The sequence below is a fragment of the Sceloporus occidentalis genome, unplaced genomic scaffold, assembly GCF_023333645.1.
Source record: "Sceloporus occidentalis isolate IW3139 unplaced genomic scaffold, rSceOcc1.0.p SCAF_148, whole genome shotgun sequence".
In the NCBI taxonomy this organism is placed as follows: domain Eukaryota; kingdom Metazoa; phylum Chordata; class Lepidosauria; order Squamata; family Phrynosomatidae; genus Sceloporus; species Sceloporus occidentalis.
The window spans coordinates 1,612,560-1,633,538 of record NW_028317128.1 but is presented as its reverse complement, the minus strand read 5'-3'; the positions used below and the strand labels follow the sequence as shown (position 1 = coordinate 1,633,538).

The 20,979-nt window shown below is 50.3% G+C and overlaps 8 non-coding genes across 8 annotated transcripts; all 8 read left to right on the top strand.

Annotated features, from left to right (window-relative positions):
- The first annotated feature begins 1,977 nt into the window (after positions 1 to 1,977).
- LOC149280761 (U1 spliceosomal RNA) lies at positions 1,978 to 2,141 on the top strand. Its single transcript, XR_016278122.1, has one exon. It is a non-coding gene; the product is annotated as a U1 spliceosomal RNA (small nuclear RNA).
- A 2,256-nt stretch (positions 2,142 to 4,397) lies between these two features.
- LOC149280760 (U1 spliceosomal RNA) lies at positions 4,398 to 4,561 on the top strand. Its single transcript, XR_016278121.1, has one exon. It is a non-coding gene; the product is annotated as a U1 spliceosomal RNA (small nuclear RNA).
- Positions 4,562 to 6,817: 2,256 nt separating this feature from the next.
- LOC149280759 (U1 spliceosomal RNA) lies at positions 6,818 to 6,981 on the top strand. The gene has a single exon (XR_016278120.1). It is a non-coding gene; the product is annotated as a U1 spliceosomal RNA (small nuclear RNA).
- A 2,256-nt stretch (positions 6,982 to 9,237) lies between these two features.
- On the top strand, positions 9,238 to 9,401 carry LOC149280758 (U1 spliceosomal RNA). The gene has a single exon (XR_016278119.1). It is a non-coding gene; the product is annotated as a U1 spliceosomal RNA (small nuclear RNA).
- Positions 9,402 to 11,657: 2,256 nt separating this feature from the next.
- Positions 11,658 to 11,821, top strand: LOC149280757 (U1 spliceosomal RNA). Its single transcript, XR_016278117.1, has one exon. It is a non-coding gene; the product is annotated as a U1 spliceosomal RNA (small nuclear RNA).
- Positions 11,822 to 14,077: 2,256 nt separating this feature from the next.
- Positions 14,078 to 14,241, top strand: LOC149280756 (U1 spliceosomal RNA). The gene has a single exon (XR_016278116.1). It is a non-coding gene; the product is annotated as a U1 spliceosomal RNA (small nuclear RNA).
- Positions 14,242 to 16,497: 2,256 nt separating this feature from the next.
- Positions 16,498 to 16,661, top strand: LOC149280755 (U1 spliceosomal RNA). The gene has a single exon (XR_016278115.1). It is a non-coding gene; the product is annotated as a U1 spliceosomal RNA (small nuclear RNA).
- Positions 16,662 to 18,917: 2,256 nt separating this feature from the next.
- LOC149280754 (U1 spliceosomal RNA) lies at positions 18,918 to 19,081 on the top strand. The gene has a single exon (XR_016278114.1). It is a non-coding gene; the product is annotated as a U1 spliceosomal RNA (small nuclear RNA).
- Positions 19,082 to 20,979: the final 1,898 nt, after the last annotated feature.

Here is a 20,979-nt window from a genome sequence, read left to right as displayed (position 1 = left end):
TCAGGATAACCGATAGACGGCAGCAGAATATCTCGAGTGTCCCGGCCTAGAGGAGGAAACTTCGCTACATCTGTTTAGACTACATGTCTTTTAGCACAGGTTTGGTTTGGAACCCTGGAAAACGAAAGCAAACACTCTCACCCGTTCCCGGTTTGTTCTGGGGTCAGACGAGGCTCCCCTCTTTCACCGCTCATTTTCGTCTGTTGCAACGAGCTGTTTGTGGACTGCATCAGACAGGACCCTGAGATAAGATGGATCCTCCATGCCAGGAGGAAGAAACAGGACAGAGACATAAAGGCCTTACTCTACATGGATCATGTCACTGTTTTCTGCACAGATCGTCAGTAGGTGAGAGCACTCGGCCAGATGCGTGAGGACTTTGGCAAAGCTTCGGACGCAAAGGTCAGCTAAGGGAAGTCAGAAAGCATGCTCTGTGGACATTGGGAGCTCTCTTCCGACCCGCGGCATTTCACCATCGCTACAGACGTCCTCAAGACTCCAGGGGTCTGGTTAGGCGGAGATGGTGCGGCCCTGAAAAGCTGGGAAGGCAGACTGAACAAAGCCAAGCAGAGAGCTGCGCTACGGAGCCTCGGAAACCTTGCGATCGAGTAGTAAGTTCTGGTCCTGGGCAACGAGATTCTTGGCGTGCACCAGTATATGGATCAGGCGTGCTACCCTTGGCCACAGTCACTCAAGCCATCGCCAGGACAGTTTTCGTCTTCATCTGGAGCTCCAAAATGGACAGGGTAAAGCGCTCAGCCATGTACAAGACCCCTTACAAAGCTGACAAAGGAGTGCCTGATATATACCAAGCTTCTTGAGAGCATCCTTTGTGGGCAACTGTGTGTGTAGGACCTTTGAAAGACACTTCTTGCTACCTCTTGGAAGGAGCCAGAAATGGGACAAGTGGGACAGCTCCATCCTTTACAACTGGCACACACCCTGGCTTTACCAGGATGTTTAAAGGTTTGTGAAGGAACACCAGCTCGCGGTTAAACTAGACTTGTGGTCACCTAGTGTGATCTACAAACTCATCAGAGCCAAGGACAAAATGGAGCAGATTCCGGGGCTCCCCGTTGTCATGGCCGAGATAGTTTGGACTGATGTGGCATTGAGCAGACTGACCAATAGAAGCAAAGACATGGCATGGATAGCCATTAAGGGAGGCCTCCCCCTAAAGATATTCATGCACGCTAGGGGGCTGTGCGGTTCAGATAAATACCTCTGGGCGTGGAAACGTTGCCACTCTTTGTGTGTGGGCATTAAAACACCTCGCGACGTGAAGTGCTGAGCCTTCGTCGGTTTCTTTGTCAAATACATTATTGGCCTATCAAAAAAGACAAGGCTTGATACTCGTAGGAAGTCTCAGGTTGACGCATGACCATGTGAGGCTGCCAAGGGGGTGAACGAATTGGTCCCCGGATCAATTCATTGGTTGCAAAGGAATCTCCTGCACTGGGAACCGTCAGGTAGCAGAGAGCATGGATGTGTGCAGACTTCTCCCGAAGCTACAACGTTCTAAACCATCTCCAAATGTTTTAGCAGCAACGTATTTTGAGTGGCAGTACCCATGCTAGAAAACCAGAGAGAAGATTGTCCGCTTTCTCTCTGCTCAAAGGAATGGCTAAAAAGGAGCTCTCTAACCTCAATAGGCCCTTATAACGCTGTGAAGGGCTGGGCTGAGTCGGCAGAGCGCCCGTAGGATTCACTTCAAGGCGCTGCATGCTGTGTCGCTGATGGTCAGCGCTATAGTATGCAAATGTGCCTGTTGCAATGCACTCTGGGATTCCTCATTTTGGGTCCACGGCTGAACACCGGAGGTTTTTTTCTGATCTTAAATAATAAGGAATTCTCTAGGTGCCGGCAGTTTGCCCAGAACAGCTTTTCTTAGCACAGTGGAGTCCTGGAGAAAAAAAATCCCCTTAAGTTTGGCGAAAGGGTTCCAAGCAGCGCCCCCTCCTTTTACCATAACAACTCATACTTACCTGGCAGGGGAGACACTGTGATCATGAAGGCAGTTCTCCCAGGGCGAGGCTCATCCATTGCACTCCGGCTGTGCTGACCCCTGCGATTTCCCCAAATGCGGGAAACTCGACTGCATAATTTGTGGTAGTGGGGGACTGCGTTCGCGCTTTCCCCTGATTATTTTGTAGAATGATAGAATTGAATGTTTTCCATGCGCATGCTAGGGGGATATGGCTGATTGTTCTCAGGGCGTATGGTGCAACCATCACGGCAACCGATAGATGGCGGTGGAAAATTTTCTTGGCCGCGCCGAGGAAACTTGCTGCTTCCTGTGACCATTTGGTTTCAGGGGTCGTGGAGGGGCTTCTGCACCTGCTTATTCTAGGAATTTGGGTTTGGGCGCTTCTTTCTGTTACTTCTTGTCGCTTTTCTTTTTGTTCTGTATGGAGCAGCCGTCAGGATAACCGATAGACGGCAGCAGAATATCTCGAGTGTCCCGGCCTAGAGGAGGAAACTTCGCTACATCTGTTTAGACTACATGTCTTTTAGCACAGGTTTGGTTTGGAACCCTGGAAAACGAAAGCAAACACTCTCACCCGTTCCCGGTTTGTTCTGGGGTCAGACGAGGCTCCCCTCTTTCACCGCTCATTTTCGTCTGTTGCAACGAGCTGTTTGTGGACTGCATCAGACAGGACCCTGAGATAAGATGGATCCTCCATGCCAGGAGGAAGAAACAGGACAGAGACATAAAGGCCTTACTCTACATGGATCATGTCACTGTTTTCTGCACAGATCGTCAGTAGGTGAGAGCACTCGGCCAGATGCGTGAGGACTTTGGCAAAGCTTCGGACGCAAAGGTCAGCTAAGGGAAGTCAGAAAGCATGCTCTGTGGACATTGGGAGCTCTCTTCCGACCCGCGGCATTTCACCATCGCTACAGACGTCCTCAAGACTCCAGGGGTCTGGTTAGGCGGAGATGGTGCGGCCCTGAAAAGCTGGGAAGGCAGACTGAACAAAGCCAAGCAGAGAGCTGCGCTACGGAGCCTCGGAAACCTTGCGATCGAGTAGTAAGTTCTGGTCCTGGGCAACGAGATTCTTGGCGTGCACCAGTATATGGATCAGGCGTGCTACCCTTGGCCACAGTCACTCAAGCCATCGCCAGGACAGTTTTCGTCTTCATCTGGAGCTCCAAAATGGACAGGGTAAAGCGCTCAGCCATGTACAAGACCCCTTACAAAGCTGACAAAGGAGTGCCTGATATATACCAAGCTTCTTGAGAGCATCCTTTGTGGGCAACTGTGTGTGTAGGACCTTTGAAAGACACTTCTTGCTACCTCTTGGAAGGAGCCAGAAATGGGACAAGTGGGACAGCTCCATCCTTTACAACTGGCACACACCCTGGCTTTACCAGGATGTTTAAAGGTTTGTGAAGGAACACCAGCTCGCGGTTAAACTAGACTTGTGGTCACCTAGTGTGATCTACAAACTCATCAGAGCCAAGGACAAAATGGAGCAGATTCCGGGGCTCCCCGTTGTCATGGCCGAGATAGTTTGGACTGATGTGGCATTGAGCAGACTGACCAATAGAAGCAAAGACATGGCATGGATAGCCATTAAGGGAGGCCTCCCCCTAAAGATATTCATGCACGCTAGGGGGCTGTGCGGTTCAGATAAATACCTCTGGGCGTGGAAACGTTGCCACTCTTTGTGTGTGGGCATTAAAACACCTCGCGACGTGAAGTGCTGAGCCTTCGTCGGTTTCTTTGTCAAATACATTATTGGCCTATCAAAAAAGACAAGGCTTGATACTCGTAGGAAGTCTCAGGTTGACGCATGACCATGTGAGGCTGCCAAGGGGGTGAACGAATTGGTCCCCGGATCAATTCATTGGTTGCAAAGGAATCTCCTGCACTGGGAACCGTCAGGTAGCAGAGAGCATGGATGTGTGCAGACTTCTCCCGAAGCTACAACGTTCTAAACCATCTCCAAATGTTTTAGCAGCAACGTATTTTGAGTGGCAGTACCCATGCTAGAAAACCAGAGAGAAGATTGTCCGCTTTCTCTCTGCTCAAAGGAATGGCTAAAAAGGAGCTCTCTAACCTCAATAGGCCCTTATAACGCTGTGAAGGGCTGGGCTGAGTCGGCAGAGCGCCCGTAGGATTCACTTCAAGGCGCTGCATGCTGTGTCGCTGATGGTCAGCGCTATAGTATGCAAATGTGCCTGTTGCAATGCACTCTGGGATTCCTCATTTTGGGTCCACGGCTGAACACCGGAGGTTTTTTTCTGATCTTAAATAATAAGGAATTCTCTAGGTGCCGGCAGTTTGCCCAGAACAGCTTTTCTTAGCACAGTGGAGTCCTGGAGAAAAAAAATCCCCTTAAGTTTGGCGAAAGGGTTCCAAGCAGCGCCCCCTCCTTTTACCATAACAACTCATACTTACCTGGCAGGGGAGACACTGTGATCATGAAGGCAGTTCTCCCAGGGCGAGGCTCATCCATTGCACTCCGGCTGTGCTGACCCCTGCGATTTCCCCAAATGCGGGAAACTCGACTGCATAATTTGTGGTAGTGGGGGACTGCGTTCGCGCTTTCCCCTGATTATTTTGTAGAATGATAGAATTGAATGTTTTCCATGCGCATGCTAGGGGGATTTGGCTGATTGTTCTCAGGGCGTGGGGTGCAACCATCACGGCAACCGATAGATGGCGGTGGAAAATTTTCTTGGCCGTGCCGAGGAAACTTGCTGCTTCCTGTGACCATTTGGTTTCAGGGGTCGTGGAGGGGCTTCTGCACCTGCTTATTCTAGGAATTTGGGTTTGGGCGCTTCTTTCTGTTACTTCTTGTCGCTTTTCTTTTTGTTCTGTATGGAGCAGCCGTCAGGATAACCGATAGACGGCAGCAGAATATCTCGAGTGTCCCGGCCTAGAGGAGGAAACTTCGCTACATCTGTTTAGACTACATGTCTTTTAGCACAGGTTTGGTTTGGAACCCTGGAAAACGAAAGCAAACACTCTCACCCGTTCCCGGTTTGTTCTGGGGTCAGACGAGGCTCCCCTCTTTCACCGCTCATTTTCGTCTGTTGCAACGAGCTGTTTGTGGACTGCATCAGACAGGACCCTGAGATAAGATGGATCCTCCATGCCAGGAGGAAGAAACAGGACAGAGACATAAAGGCCTTACTCTACATGGATCATGTCACTGTTTTCTGCACAGATCGTCAGTAGGTGAGAGCACTCGGCCAGATGCGTGAGGACTTTGGCAAAGCTTCAGACGCAAAGGTCAGCTAAGGGAAGTCAGAAAGCATGCTCTGTGGACATTGGGAGCTCTCTTCCGACCCGCGGCATTTCACCATCGCTACAGACGTCCTCAAGACTCCAGGGGTCTGGTTAGGCGGAGATGGTGCGGCCCTGAAAAGCTGGGAAGGCAGACTGAACAAAGCCAAGCAGAGAGCTGCGCTACGGAGCCTCGGAAACCTTGCGATCGAGTAGTAAGTTCTGGTCCTGGGCAACGAGATTCTTGGCGTGCACCAGTATATGGATCAGGCGTGCTACCCTTGGCCACAGTCACTCAAGCCATCGCCAGGACAGTTTTCGTCTTCATCTGGAGCTCCAAAATGGACAGGGTAAAGCGCTCAGCCATGTACAAGACCCCTTACAAAGCTGACAAAGGAGTGCCTGATATATACCAAGCTTCTTGAGAGCATCCTTTGTGGGCAACTGTGTGTGTAGGACCTTTGAAAGACACTTCTTGCTACCTCTTGGAAGGAGCCAGAAATGGGACAAGTGGGACAGCTCCATCCTTTACAACTGGCACACACCCTGGCTTTACCAGGATGTTTAAAGGTTTGTGAAGGAACACCAGCTCGCGGTTAAACTAGACTTGTGGTCACCTAGTGTGATCTACAAACTCATCAGAGCCAAGGACAAAATGGAGCAGATTCCGGGGCTCCCCGTTGTCATGGCCGAGATAGTTTGGACTGATGTGGCATTGAGCAGACTGACCAATAGAAGCAAAGACATGGCATGGATAGCCATTAAGGGAGGCCTCCCCCTAAAGATATTCATGCACGCTAGGGGGCTGTGCGGTTCAGATAAATACCTCTGGGCGTGGAAACGTTGCCACTCTTTGTGTGTGGGCATTAAAACACCTCGCGACGTGAAGTGCTGAGCCTTCGTCGGTTTCTTTGTCAAATACATTATTGGCCTATCAAAAAAGACAAGGCTTGATACTCGTAGGAAGTCTCAGGTTGACGCATGACCATGTGAGGCTGCCAAGGGGGTGAGCGAATTGGTCCCCGGATCAATTCATTGGTTGCAAAGGAATCTCCTGCACTGGGAACCGTCAGGTAGCAGAGAGCATGGATGTGTGCAGACTTCTCCCGAAGCTACAACGTTCTAAACCATCTCCAAATGTTTTAGCAGCAACGTATTTTGAGTGGCAGTACCCATGCTAGAAAACCAGAGAGAAGATTGTCCGCTTTCTCTCTGCTCAAAGGAATGGCTAAAAAGGAGCTCTCTAACCTCAATAGGCCCTTATAACGCTGTGAAGGGCTGGGCTGAGTCGGCAGAGCGCCCGTAGGATTCACTTCAAGGCGCTGCATGCTGTGTCGCTGATGGTCAGCGCTATAGTATGCAAATGTGCCTGTTGCAATGCACTCTGGGATTCCTCATTTTGGGTCCACGGCTGAACACCGGAGGTTTTTTTCTGATCTTAAATAATAAGGAATTCTCTAGGTGCCGGCAGTTTGCCCAGAACAGCTTTTCTTAGCACAGTGGAGTCCTGGAGAAAAAAAATCCCCTTAAGTTTGGCGAAAGGGTTCCAAGCAGCGCCCCCTCCTTTTACCATAACAACTCATACTTACCTGGCAGGGGAGACACTGTGATCATGAAGGCAGTTCTCCCAGGGCGAGGCTCATCCATTGCACTCCGGCTGTGCTGACCCCTGCGATTTCCCCAAATGCGGGAAACTCGACTGCATAATTTGTGGTAGTGGGGGACTGCGTTCGCGCTTTCCCCTGATTATTTTGTAGAATGATAGAATTGAATGTTTTCCATGCGCATGCTAGGGGGATATGGCTGATTGTTCTCAGGGCGTATGGTGCAACCATCACGGCAACCGATAGATGGCGGTGGAAAATTTTCTTGGCCGTGCCGAGGAAACTTGCTGCTTCCTGTGACCATTTGGTTTCAGGGGTCGTGGAGGGGCTTCTGCACCTGCTTATTCTAGGAATTTGGGTTTGGGCGCTTCTTTCTGTTACTTCTTGTCGCTTTTCTTTTTGTTCTGTATGGAGCAGCCGTCAGGATAACCGATAGACGGCAGCAGAATATCTCGAGTGTCCCGGCCTAGAGGAGGAAACTTCGCTACATCTGTTTAGACTACATGTCTTTTAGCACAGGTTTGGTTTGGAACCCTGGAAAACGAAAGCAAACACTCTCACCCGTTCCCGGTTTGTTCTGGGGTCAGACGAGGCTCCCCTCTTTCACCGCTCATTTTCGTCTGTTGCAACGAGCTGTTTGTGGACTGCATCAGACAGGACCCTGAGATAAGATGGATCCTCCATGCCAGGAGGAAGAAACAGGACAGAGACATAAAGGCCTTACTCTACATGGATCATGTCACTGTTTTCTGCACAGATCGTCAGTAGGTGAGAGCACTCGGCCAGATGCGTGAGGACTTTGGCAAAGCTTCAGACGCAAAGGTCAGCTAAGGGAAGTCAGAAAGCATGCTCTGTGGACATTGGGAGCTCTCTTCCGACCCGCGGCATTTCACCATCGCTACAGACGTCCTCAAGACTCCAGGGGTCTGGTTAGGCGGAGATGGTGCGGCCCTGAAAAGCTGGGAAGGCAGACTGAACAAAGCCAAGCAGAGAGCTGCGCTACGGAGCCTCGGAAACCTTGCGATCGAGTAGTAAGTTCTGGTCCTGGGCAACGAGATTCTTGGCGTGCACCAGTATATGGATCAGGCGTGCTACCCTTGGCCACAGTCACTCAAGCCATCGCCAGGACAGTTTTCGTCTTCATCTGGAGCTCCAAAATGGACAGGGTAAAGCGCTCAGCCATGTACAAGACCCCTTACAAAGCTGACAAAGGAGTGCCTGATATATACCAAGCTTCTTGAGAGCATCCTTTGTGGGCAACTGTGTGTGTAGGACCTTTGAAAGACACTTCTTGCTACCTCTTGGAAGGAGCCAGAAATGGGACAAGTGGGACAGCTCCATCCTTTACAACTGGCACACACCCTGGCTTTACCAGGATGTTTAAAGGTTTGTGAAGGAACACCAGCTCGCGGTTAAACTAGACTTGTGGTCACCTAGTGTGATCTACAAACTCATCAGAGCCAAGGACAAAATGGAGCAGATTCCGGGGCTCCCCGTTGTCATGGCCGAGATAGTTTGGACTGATGTGGCATTGAGCAGACTGACCAATAGAAGCAAAGACATGGCATGGATAGCCATTAAGGGAGGCCTCCCCCTAAAGATATTCATGCACGCTAGGGGGCTGTGCGGTTCAGATAAATACCTCTGGGCGTGGAAACGTTGCCACTCTTTGTGTGTGGGCATTAAAACACCTCGCGACGTGAAGTGCTGAGCCTTCGTCGGTTTCTTTGTCAAATACATTATTGGCCTATCAAAAAAGACAAGGCTTGATACTCGTAGGAAGTCTCAGGTTGACGCATGACCATGTGAGGCTGCCAAGGGGGTGAACGAATTGGTCCCCGGATCAATTCATTGGTTGCAAAGGAATCTCCTGCACTGGGAACCGTCAGGTAGCAGAGAGCATGGATGTGTGCAGACTTCTCCCGAAGCTACAACGTTCTAAACCATCTCCAAATGTTTTAGCAGCAACGTATTTTGAGTGGCAGTACCCATGCTAGAAAACCAGAGAGAAGATTGTCCGCTTTCTCTCTGCTCAAAGGAATGGCTAAAAAGGAGCTCTCTAACCTCAATAGGCCCTTATAACGCTGTGAAGGGCTGGGCTGAGTCGGCAGAGCGCCCGTAGGATTCACTTCAAGGCGCTGCATGCTGTGTCGCTGATGGTCAGCGCTATAGTATGCAAATGTGCCTGTTGCAATGCACTCTGGGATTCCTCATTTTGGGTCCACTGCTGAACACCGGAGGTTTTTTTCTGATCTTAAATAATAAGGAATTCTCTAGGTGCCGGCAGTTTGCCCAGAACAGCTTTTCTTAGCACAGTGGAGTCCTGGAGAAAAAAAATCCCCTTAAGTTTGGCGAAAGGGTTCCAAGCAGCGCCCCCTCCTTTTACCATAACAACTCATACTTACCTGGCAGGGGAGACACTGTGATCATGAAGGCAGTTCTCCCAGGGCGAGGCTCATCCATTGCACTCCGGCTGTGCTGACCCCTGCGATTTCCCCAAATGCGGGAAACTCGACTGCATAATTTGTGGTAGTGGGGGACTGCGTTCGCGCTTTCCCCTGATTATTTTGTAGAATGATAGAATTGAATGTTTTCCATGCGCATGCTAGGGGGATTTGGCTGATTGTTCTCAGGGCGTGGGGTGCAACCATCACGGCAACCGATAGATGGCGGTGGAAAATTTTCTTGGCCGTGCCGAGGAAACTTGCTGCTTCCTGTGACCATTTGGTTTCAGGGGTCGTGGAGGGGCTTCTGCACCTGCTTATTCTAGGAATTTGGGTTTGGGCGCTTCTTTCTGTTACTTCTTGTCGCTTTTCTTTTTGTTCTGTATGGAGCAGCCGTCAGGATAACCGATAGACGGCAGCAGAATATCTCGAGTGTCCCGGCCTAGAGGAGGAAACTTCGCTACATCTGTTTAGACTACATGTCTTTTAGCACAGGTTTGGTTTGGAACCCTGGAAAACGAAAGCAAACACTCTCACCCGTTCCCGGTTTGTTCTGGGGTCAGACGAGGCTCCCCTCTTTCACCGCTCATTTTCGTCTGTTGCAACGAGCTGTTTGTGGACTGCATCAGACAGGACCCTGAGATAAGATGGATCCTCCATGCCAGGAGGAAGAAACAGGACAGAGACATAAAGGCCTTACTCTACATGGATCATGTCACTGTTTTCTGCACAGATCGTCAGTAGGTGAGAGCACTCGGCCAGATGCGTGAGGACTTTGGCAAAGCTTCAGACGCAAAGGTCAGCTAAGGGAAGTCAGAAAGCATGCTCTGTGGACATTGGGAGCTCTCTTCCGACCCGCGGCATTTCACCATCGCTACAGACGTCCTCAAGACTCCAGGGGTCTGGTTAGGCGGAGATGGTGCGGCCCTGAAAAGCTGGGAAGGCAGACTGAACAAAGCCAAGCAGAGAGCTGCGCTACGGAGCCTCGGAAACCTTGCGATCGAGTAGTAAGTTCTGGTCCTGGGCAACGAGATTCTTGGCGTGCACCAGTATATGGATCAGGCGTGCTACCCTTGGCCACAGTCACTCAAGCCATCGCCAGGACAGTTTTCGTCTTCATCTGGAGCTCCAAAATGGACAGGGTAAAGCGCTCAGCCATGTACAAGACCCCTTACAAAGCTGACAAAGGAGTGCCTGATATATACCAAGCTTCTTGAGAGCATCCTTTGTGGGCAACTGTGTGTGTAGGACCTTTGAAAGACACTTCTTGCTACCTCTTGGAAGGAGCCAGAAATGGGACAAGTGGGACAGCTCCATCCTTTACAACTGGCACACACCCTGGCTTTACCAGGATGTTTAAAGGTTTGTGAAGGAACACCAGCTCGCGGTTAAACTAGACTTGTGGTCACCTAGTGTGATCTACAAACTCATCAGAGCCAAGGACAAAATGGAGCAGATTCCGGGGCTCCCCGTTGTCATGGCCGAGATAGTTTGGACTGATGTGGCATTGAGCAGACTGACCAATAGAAGCAAAGACATGGCATGGATAGCCATTAAGGGAGGCCTCCCCCTAAAGATATTCATGCACGCTAGGGGGCTGTGCGGTTCAGATAAATACCTCTGGGCGTGGAAACGTTGCCACTCTTTGTGTGTGGGCATTAAAACACCTCGCGACGTGAAGTGCTGAGCCTTCGTCGGTTTCTTTGTCAAATACATTATTGGCCTATCAAAAAAGACAAGGCTTGATACTCGTAGGAAGTCTCAGGTTGACGCATGACCATGTGAGGCTGCCAAGGGGGTGAGCGAATTGGTCCCCGGATCAATTCATTGGTTGCAAAGGAATCTCCTGCACTGGGAACCGTCAGGTAGCAGAGAGCATGGATGTGTGCAGACTTCTCCCGAAGCTACAACGTTCTAAACCATCTCCAAATGTTTTAGCAGCAACGTATTTTGAGTGGCAGTACCCATGCTAGAAAACCAGAGAGAAGATTGTCCGCTTTCTCTCTGCTCAAAGGAATGGCTAAAAAGGAGCTCTCTAACCTCAATAGGCCCTTATAACGCTGTGAAGGGCTGGGCTGAGTCGGCAGAGCGCCCGTAGGATTCACTTCAAGGCGCTGCATGCTGTGTCGCTGATGGTCAGCGCTATAGTATGCAAATGTGCCTGTTGCAATGCACTCTGGGATTCCTCATTTTGGGTCCACGGCTGAACACCGGAGGTTTTTTTCTGATCTTAAATAATAAGGAATTCTCTAGGTGCCGGCAGTTTGCCCAGAACAGCTTTTCTTAGCACAGTGGAGTCCTGGAGAAAAAAAATCCCCTTAAGTTTGGCGAAAGGGTTCCAAGCAGCGCCCCCTCCTTTTACCATAACAACTCATACTTACCTGGCAGGGGAGACACTGTGATCATGAAGGCAGTTCTCCCAGGGCGAGGCTCATCCATTGCACTCCGGCTGTGCTGACCCCTGCGATTTCCCCAAATGCGGGAAACTCGACTGCATAATTTGTGGTAGTGGGGGACTGCGTTCGCGCTTTCCCCTGATTATTTTGTAGAATGATAGAATTGAATGTTTTCCATGCGCATGCTAGGGGGATATGGCTGATTGTTCTCAGGGCGTATGGTGCAACCATCACGGCAACCGATAGATGGCGGTGGAAAATTTTCTTGGCCGTGCCGAGGAAACTTGCTGCTTCCTGTGACCATTTGGTTTCAGGGGTCGTGGAGGGGCTTCTGCACCTGCTTATTCTAGGAATTTGGGTTTGGGCGCTTCTTTCTGTTACTTCTTGTCGCTTTTCTTTTTGTTCTGTATGGAGCAGCCGTCAGGATAACCGATAGACGGCAGCAGAATATCTCGAGTGTCCCGGCCTAGAGGAGGAAACTTCGCTACATCTGTTTAGACTACATGTCTTTTAGCACAGGTTTGGTTTGGAACCCTGGAAAACGAAAGCAAACACTCTCACCCGTTCCCGGTTTGTTCTGGGGTCAGACGAGGCTCCCCTCTTTCACCGCTCATTTTCGTCTGTTGCAACGAGCTGTTTGTGGACTGCATCAGACAGGACCCTGAGATAAGATGGATCCTCCATGCCAGGAGGAAGAAACAGGACAGAGACATAAAGGCCTTACTCTACATGGATCATGTCACTGTTTTCTGCACAGATCGTCAGTAGGTGAGAGCACTCGGCCAGATGCGTGAGGACTTTGGCAAAGCTTCAGACGCAAAGGTCAGCTAAGGGAAGTCAGAAAGCATGCTCTGTGGACATTGGGAGCTCTCTTCCGACCCGCGGCATTTCACCATCGCTACAGACGTCCTCAAGACTCCAGGGGTCTGGTTAGGCGGAGATGGTGCGGCCCTGAAAAGCTGGGAAGGCAGACTGAACAAAGCCAAGCAGAGAGCTGCGCTACGGAGCCTCGGAAACCTTGCGATCGAGTAGTAAGTTCTGGTCCTGGGCAACGAGATTCTTGGCGTGCACCAGTATATGGATCAGGCGTGCTACCCTTGGCCACAGTCACTCAAGCCATCGCCAGGACAGTTTTCGTCTTCATCTGGAGCTCCAAAATGGACAGGGTAAAGCGCTCAGCCATGTACAAGACCCCTTACAAAGCTGACAAAGGAGTGCCTGATATATACCAAGCTTCTTGAGAGCATCCTTTGTGGGCAACTGTGTGTGTAGGACCTTTGAAAGACACTTCTTGCTACCTCTTGGAAGGAGCCAGAAATGGGACAAGTGGGACAGCTCCATCCTTTACAACTGGCACACACCCTGGCTTTACCAGGATGTTTAAAGGTTTGTGAAGGAACACCAGCTCGCGGTTAAACTAGACTTGTGGTCACCTAGTGTGATCTACAAACTCATCAGAGCCAAGGACAAAATGGAGCAGATTCCGGGGCTCCCCGTTGTCATGGCCGAGATAGTTTGGACTGATGTGGCATTGAGCAGACTGACCAATAGAAGCAAAGACATGGCATGGATAGCCATTAAGGGAGGCCTCCCCCTAAAGATATTCATGCACGCTAGGGGGCTGTGCGGTTCAGATAAATACCTCTGGGCGTGGAAACGTTGCCACTCTTTGTGTGTGGGCATTAAAACACCTCGCGACGTGAAGTGCTGAGCCTTCGTCGGTTTCTTTGTCAAATACATTATTGGCCTATCAAAAAAGACAAGGCTTGATACTCGTAGGAAGTCTCAGGTTGACGCATGACCATGTGAGGCTGCCAAGGGGGTGAGCGAATTGGTCCCCGGATCAATTCATTGGTTGCAAAGGAATCTCCTGCACTGGGAACCGTCAGGTAGCAGAGAGCATGGATGTGTGCAGACTTCTCCCGAAGCTACAACGTTCTAAACCATCTCCAAATGTTTTAGCAGCAACGTATTTTGAGTGGCAGTACCCATGCTAGAAAACCAGAGAGAAGATTGTCCGCTTTCTCTCTGCTCAAAGGAATGGCTAAAAAGGAGCTCTCTAACCTCAATAGGCCCTTATAACGCTGTGAAGGGCTGGGCTGAGTCGGCAGAGCGCCCGTAGGATTCACTTCAAGGCGCTGCATGCTGTGTCGCTGATGGTCAGCGCTATAGTATGCAAATGTGCCTGTTGCAATGCACTCTGGGATTCCTCATTTTGGGTCCACGGCTGAACACCGGAGGTTTTTTTCTGATCTTAAATAATAAGGAATTCTCTAGGTGCCGGCAGTTTGCCCAGAACAGCTTTTCTTAGCACAGTGGAGTCCTGGAGAAAAAAAATCCCCTTAAGTTTGGCGAAAGGGTTCCAAGCAGCGCCCCCTCCTTTTACCATAACAACTCATACTTACCTGGCAGGGGAGACACTGTGATCATGAAGGCAGTTCTCCCAGGGCGAGGCTCATCCATTGCACTCCGGCTGTGCTGACCCCTGCGATTTCCCCAAATGCGGGAAACTCGACTGCATAATTTGTGGTAGTGGGGGACTGCGTTCGCGCTTTCCCCTGATTATTTTGTAGAATGATAGAATTGAATGTTTTCCATGCGCATGCTAGGGGGATATGGCTGATTGTTCTCAGGGCGTATGGTGCAACCATCACGGCAACCGATAGATGGCGGTGGAAAATTTTCTTGGCCGTGCCGAGGAAACTTTCTGCTTCCTGTGACCATTTGGTTTCAGGGGTCGTGGAGGGGCTTCTGCACCTGCTTATTCTAGGAATTTGGGTTTGGGCGCTTCTTTCTGTTACTTCTTGTCGCTTTTCTTTTTGTTCTGTATGGAGCAGCCGTCAGGATAACCGATAGACGGCAGCAGAATATCTCGAGTGTCCCGGCCTAGAGGAGGAAACTTCGCTACATCTGTTTAGACTACATGTCTTTTAGCACAGGTTTGGTTTGGAACCCTGGAAAACGAAAGCAAACACTCTCACCCGTTCCCGGTTTGTTCTGGGGTCAGACGAGGCTCCCCTCTTTCACCGCTCATTTTCGTCTGTTGCAACGAGCTGTTTGTGGACTGCATCAGACAGGACCCTGAGATAAGATGGATCCTCCATGCCAGGAGGAAGAAACAGGACAGAGACATAAAGGCCTTACTCTACATGGATCATGTCACTGTTTTCTGCACAGATCGTCAGTAGGTGAGAGCACTCGGCCAGATGCGTGAGGACTTTGGCAAAGCTTCAGACGCAAAGGTCAGCTAAGGGAAGTCAGAAAGCATGCTCTGTGGACATTGGGAGCTCTCTTCCGACCCGCGGCATTTCACCATCGCTACAGACGTCCTCAAGACTCCAGGGGTCTGGTTAGGCGGAGATGGTGCGGCCCTGAAAAGCTGGGAAGGCAGACTGAACAAAGCCAAGCAGAGAGCTGCGCTACGGAGCCTCGGAAACCTTGCGATCGAGTAGTAAGTTCTGGTCCTGGGCAACGAGATTCTTGGCGTGCACCAGTATATGGATCAGGCGTGCTACCCTTGGCCACAGTCACTCAAGCCATCGCCAGGACAGTTTTCGTCTTCATCTGGAGCTCCAAAATGGACAGGGTAAAGCGCTCAGCCATGTACAAGACCCCTTACAAAGCTGACAAAGGAGTGCCTGATATATACCAAGCTTCTTGAGAGCATCCTTTGTGGGCAACTGTGTGTGTAGGACCTTTGAAAGACACTTCTTGCTACCTCTTGGAAGGAGCCAGAAATGGGACAAGTGGGACAGCTCCATCCTTTACAACTGGCACACACCCTGGCTTTACCAGGATGTTTAAAGGTTTGTGAAGGAACACCAGCTCGCGGTTAAACTAGACTTGTGGTCACCTAGTGTGATCTACAAACTCATCAGAGCCAAGGACAAAATGGAGCAGATTCCGGGGCTCCCCGTTGTCATGGCCGAGATAGTTTGGACTGATGTGGCATTGAGCAGACTGACCAATAGAAGCAAAGACATGGCATGGATAGCCATTAAGGGAGGCCTCCCCCTAAAGATATTCATGCACGCTAGGGGGCTGTGCGGTTCAGATAAATACCTCTGGGCGTGGAAACGTTGCCACTCTTTGTGTGTGGGCATTAAAACACCTCGCGACGTGAAGTGCTGAGCCTTCGTCGGTTTCTTTGTCAAATACATTATTGGCCTATCAAAAAAGACAAGGCTTGATACTCGTAGGAAGTCTCAGGTTGACGCATGACCATGTGAGGCTGCCAAGGGGGTGAACGAATTGGTCCCCGGATCAATTCATTGGTTGCAAAGGAATCTCCTGCACTGGGAACCGTCAGGTAGCAGAGAGCATGGATGTGTGCAGACTTCTCCCGAAGCTACAACGTTCTAAACCATCTCCAAATGTTTTAGCAGCAACGTATTTTGAGTGGCAGTACCCATGCTAGAAAACCAGAGAGAAGATTGTCCGCTTTCTCTCTGCTCAAAGGAATGGCTAAAAAGGAGCTCTCTAACCTCAATAGGCCCTTATAACGCTGTGAAGGGCTGGGCTGAGTCGGCAGAGCGCCCGTAGGATTCACTTCAAGGCGCTGCATGCTGTGTCGCTGATGGTCAGCGCTATAGTATGCAAATGTGCCTGTTGCAATGCACTCTGGGATTCCTCATTTTGGGTCCACGGCTGAACACCGGAGGTTTTTTTCTGATCTTAAATAATAAGGAATTCTCTAGGTGCCGGCAGTTTGCCCAGAACAGCTTTTCTTAGCACAGTGGAGTCCTGGAGAAAAAAAATCCCCTTAAGTTTGGCGAAAGGGTTCCAAGCAGCGCCCCCTCCTTTTACCATAACAACTCATACTTACCTGGCAGGGGAGACACTGTGATCATGAAGGCAGTTCTCCCAGGGCGAGGCTCATCCATTGCACTCCGGCTGTGCTGACCCCTGCGATTTCCCCAAATGCGGGAAACTCGACTGCATAATTTGTGGTAGTGGGGGACTGCGTTCGCGCTTTCCCCTGATTATTTTGTAGAATGATAGAATTGAATGTTTTCCATGCGCATGCTAGGGGGATATGGCTGATTGTTCTCAGGGCGTATGGTGCAACCATCACGGCAACCGATAGATGGCGGTGGAAAATTTTCTTGGCCGTGCCGAGGAAACTTGCTGCTTCCTGTGACCATTTGGTTTCAGGGGTCGTGGAGGGGCTTCTGCACCTGCTTATTCTAGGAATTTGGGTTTGGGCGCTTCTTTCTGTTACTTCTTGTCGCTTTTCTTTTTGTTCTGTATGGAGCAGCCGTCAGGATAACCGATAGACGGCAGCAGAATATCTCGAGTGTCCCGGCCTAGAGGAGGAAACTTCGCTACATCTGTTTAGACTACATGTCTTTTAGCACAGGTTTGGTTTGGAACCCTGGAAAACGAAAGCAAACACTCTCACCCGTTCCCGGTTTGTTCTGGGGTCAGACGAGGCTCCCCTCTTTCACCGCTCATTTTCGTCTGTTGCAACGAGCTGTTTGTGGACTGCATCAGACAGGACCCTGAGATAAGATGGATCCTCCATGCCAGGAGGAAGAAACAGGACAGAGACATAAAGGCCTTACTCTACATGGATCATGTCACTGTTTTCTGCACAGATCGTCAGTAGGTGAGAGCACTCGGCCAGATGCGTGAGGACTTTGGCAAAGCTTCAGACGCAAAGGTCAGCTAAGGGAAGTCAGAAAGCATGCTCTGTGGACATTGGGAGCTCTCTTCCGACCCGCGGCATTTCACCATCGCTACAGACGTCCTCAAGACTCCAGGGGTCTGGTTAGGCGGAGATGGTGCGGCCCTGAAAAGCTGGGAAGGCAGACTGAACAAAGCCAAGCAGAGAGCTGCGCTACGGAGCCTCGGAAACCTTGCGATCGAGTAGTAAGTTCTGGTCCTGGGCAACGAGATTCTTGGCGTGCACCAGTATATGGATCAGGCGTGCTACCCTTGGCCACAGTCACTCAAGCCATCGCCAGGACAGTTTTCGTCTTCATCTGGAGCTCCAAAATGGACAGGGTAAAGCGCTCAGCCATGTACAAGACCCCTTACAAAGCTGACAAAGGAGTGCCTGATATATACCAAGCTTCTTGAGAGCATCCTTTGTGGGCAACTGTGTGTGTAGGACCTTTGAAAGACACTTCTTGCTACCTCTTGGAAGGAGCCAGAAATGGGACAAGTGGGACAGCTCCATCCTTTACAACTGGCACACACCCTGGCTTTACCAGGATGTTTAAAGGTTTGTGAAGGAACACCAGCTCGCGGTTAAACTAGACTTGTGGTCACCTAGTGTGATCTACAAACTCATCAGAGCCAAGGACAAAATGGAGCAGATTCCGGGGCTCCCCGTTGTCATGGCCGAGATAGTTTGGACTGATGTGGCATTGAGCAGACTGACCAATAGAAGCAAAGACATGGCATGGATAGCCATTAAGGGAGGCCTCCCCCTAAAGATATTCATGCACGCTAGGGGGCTGTGCGGTTCAGATAAATACCTCTGGGCGTGGAAACGTTGCCACTCTTTGTGTGTGGGCATTAAAACACCTCGCGACGTGAAGTGCTGAGCCTTCGTCGGTTTCTTTGTCAAATACATTATTGGCCTATCAAAAAAGACAAGGCTTGATACTCGTAGGAAGTCTCAGGTTGACGCATGACCATGTGAGGCTGCCAAGGGGGTGAGCGAATTGGTCCCCGGATCAATTCATTGGTTGCAAAGGAATCTCCTGCACTGGGAACCGTCAGGTAGCAGAGAGCATGGATGTGTGCAGACTTCTCCCGAAGCTACAACGTTCTAAACCATCTCCAAATGTTTTAGCAGCAACGTATTTTGAGTGGCAGTACCCATGCTAGAAAACCAGAGAGAAGATTGTCCGCTTTCTCTCTGCTCAAAGGAATGGCTAAAAAGGAGCTCTCTAACCTCAATAGGCCCTTATAACGCTGTGAAGGGCTGGGCTGAGTCGGCAGAGCGCCCGTAGGATTCACTTCAAGGCGCTGCATGCTGTGTCGCTGATGGTCAGCGCTATAGTATGCAAATGTGCCTGTTGCAATGCACTCTGGGATTCCTCATTTTGGGTCCACGGCTGAACACCGGAGGTTTTTTTCTGATCTTAAATAATAAGGAATTCTCTAGGTGCCGGCAGTTTGCCCAGAACAGCTTTTCTTAGCACAGTGGAGTCCTGGAGAAAAAAAATCCCCTTAAGTTTGGCGAAAGGGTTCCAAGCAGCGCCCCCTCCTTTTACCATAACAACTCATACTTACCTGGCAGGGGAGACACTGTGATCATGAAGGCAGTTCTCCCAGGGCGAGGCTCATCCATTGCACTCCGGCTGTGCTGACCCCTGCGATTTCCCCAAATGCGGGAAACTCGACTGCATAATTTGTGGTAGTGGGGGACTGCGTTCGCGCTTTCCCCTGATTATTTTGTAGAATGATAGAATTGAATGTTTTCCATGCGCATGCTAGGGGGATATGGCTGATTGTTCTCAGGGCGTATGGTGCAACCATCACGGCAACCGATAGATGGCGGTGGAAAATTTTCTTGGCCGTGCCGAGGAAACTTGCTGCTTCCTGTGACCATTTGGTTTCAGGGGTCGTGGAGGGGCTTCTGCACCTGCTTATTCTAGGAATTTGGGTTTGGGCGCTTCTTTCTGTTACTTCTTGTCGCTTTTCTTTTTGTTCTGTATGGAGCAGCCGTCAGGATAACCGATAGACGGCAGCAGAATATCTCGAGTGTCCCGGCCTAGAGGAGGAAACTTCGCTACATCTGTTTAGACTACATGTCTTTTAGCACAGGTTTGGTTTGGAACCCTGGAAAACGAAAGCAAACACTCTCACCCGTTCCCGGTTTGTTCTGGGGTCAGACGAGGCTCCCCTCTTTCACCGCTCATTTTCGTCTGTTGCAACGAGCTGTTTGTGGACTGCATCAGACAGGACCCTGAGATAAGATGGATCCTCCATGCCAGGAGGAAGAAACAGGACAGAGACATAAAGGCCTTACTCTACATGGATCATGTCACTGTTTTCTGCACAGATCGTCAGTAGGTGAGAGCACTCGGCCAGATGCGTGAGGACTTTGGCAAAGCTTCAGACGCAAAGGTCAGCTAAGGGAAGTCAGAAAGCATGCTCTGTGGACATTGGGAGCTCTCTTCCGACCCGCGGCATTTCACCATCGCTACAGACGTCCTCAAGACTCCAGGGGTCTGGTTAGGCGGAGATGGTGCGGCCCTGAAAAGCTGGGAAGGCAGACTGAACAAAGCCAAGCAGAGAGCTGCGCTACGGAGCCTCGGAAACCTTGCGATCGAGTAGTAAGTTCTGGTCCTGGGCAACGAGATTCTTGGCGTGCACCAGTATATGGATCAGGCGTGCTACCCTTGGCCACAGTCACTCAAGCCATCGCCAGGACAGTTTTCGTCTTCATCTGGAGCTCCAAAATGGACAGGGTAAAGCGCTCAGCCATGTACAAGACCCCTTACAAAGCTGACAAAGGAGTGCCTGATATATACCAAGCTTCTTGAGAGCATCCTTTGTGGGCAACTGTGTGTGTAGGACCTTTGAAAGACACTTCTTGCTACCTCTTGGAAGGAGCCAGAAATGGGACAAGTGGGACAGCTCCATCCTTTACAACTGGCACACACCCTGGCTTTACCAGGATGTTTAAAGGTTTGTGAAGGAACACCAGCTCGCGGTTAAACTAGACTTGTGGTCACCTAGTGTGATCTACAAACTCATCAGAGCCAAGGACAAAATGGAGCAGATTCCGGGGCTCCCCGTTGTCATGGCCGAGATAGTTTGGACTGATGTGGCATTGAGCAGACTGACCAATAGAAGCAAAGACATGGCATGGATAGCCATTAAGGGAGGCCTCCCCCTAAAGATATTCATGCACGCTAGGGGGCTGTGCGGTTCAGATAAATACCTCTGGGCGTGGAAACGTTGCCACTCTTTGTGTGTGGGCATTAAAACACCTCGCGACGTGAAGTGCTGAGCCTTCGTCGGTTTCTTTGTCAAATACATTATTGGCCTATCAAAAAAGACAAGGCTTGATACTCGTAGGAAGTCTCAGGTTGACGCATGACCATGTGAGGCTGCCAAGGGGGTGAGCGAATTGGTCCCCGGATCAATTCATTGGTTGCAAAGGAATCTCCTGCACTGGGAACCGTCAGGTAGCAGAGAGCATGGATGTGTGCAGACTTCTCCCGAAGCTACAACGTTCTAAACCATCTCCAAATGTTTTAGCAGCAACGTATTTTGAGTGGCAGTACCCATGCTAGAAAACCAGAGAGAAGATTGTCCGCTTTCTCTCTGCTCAAAGG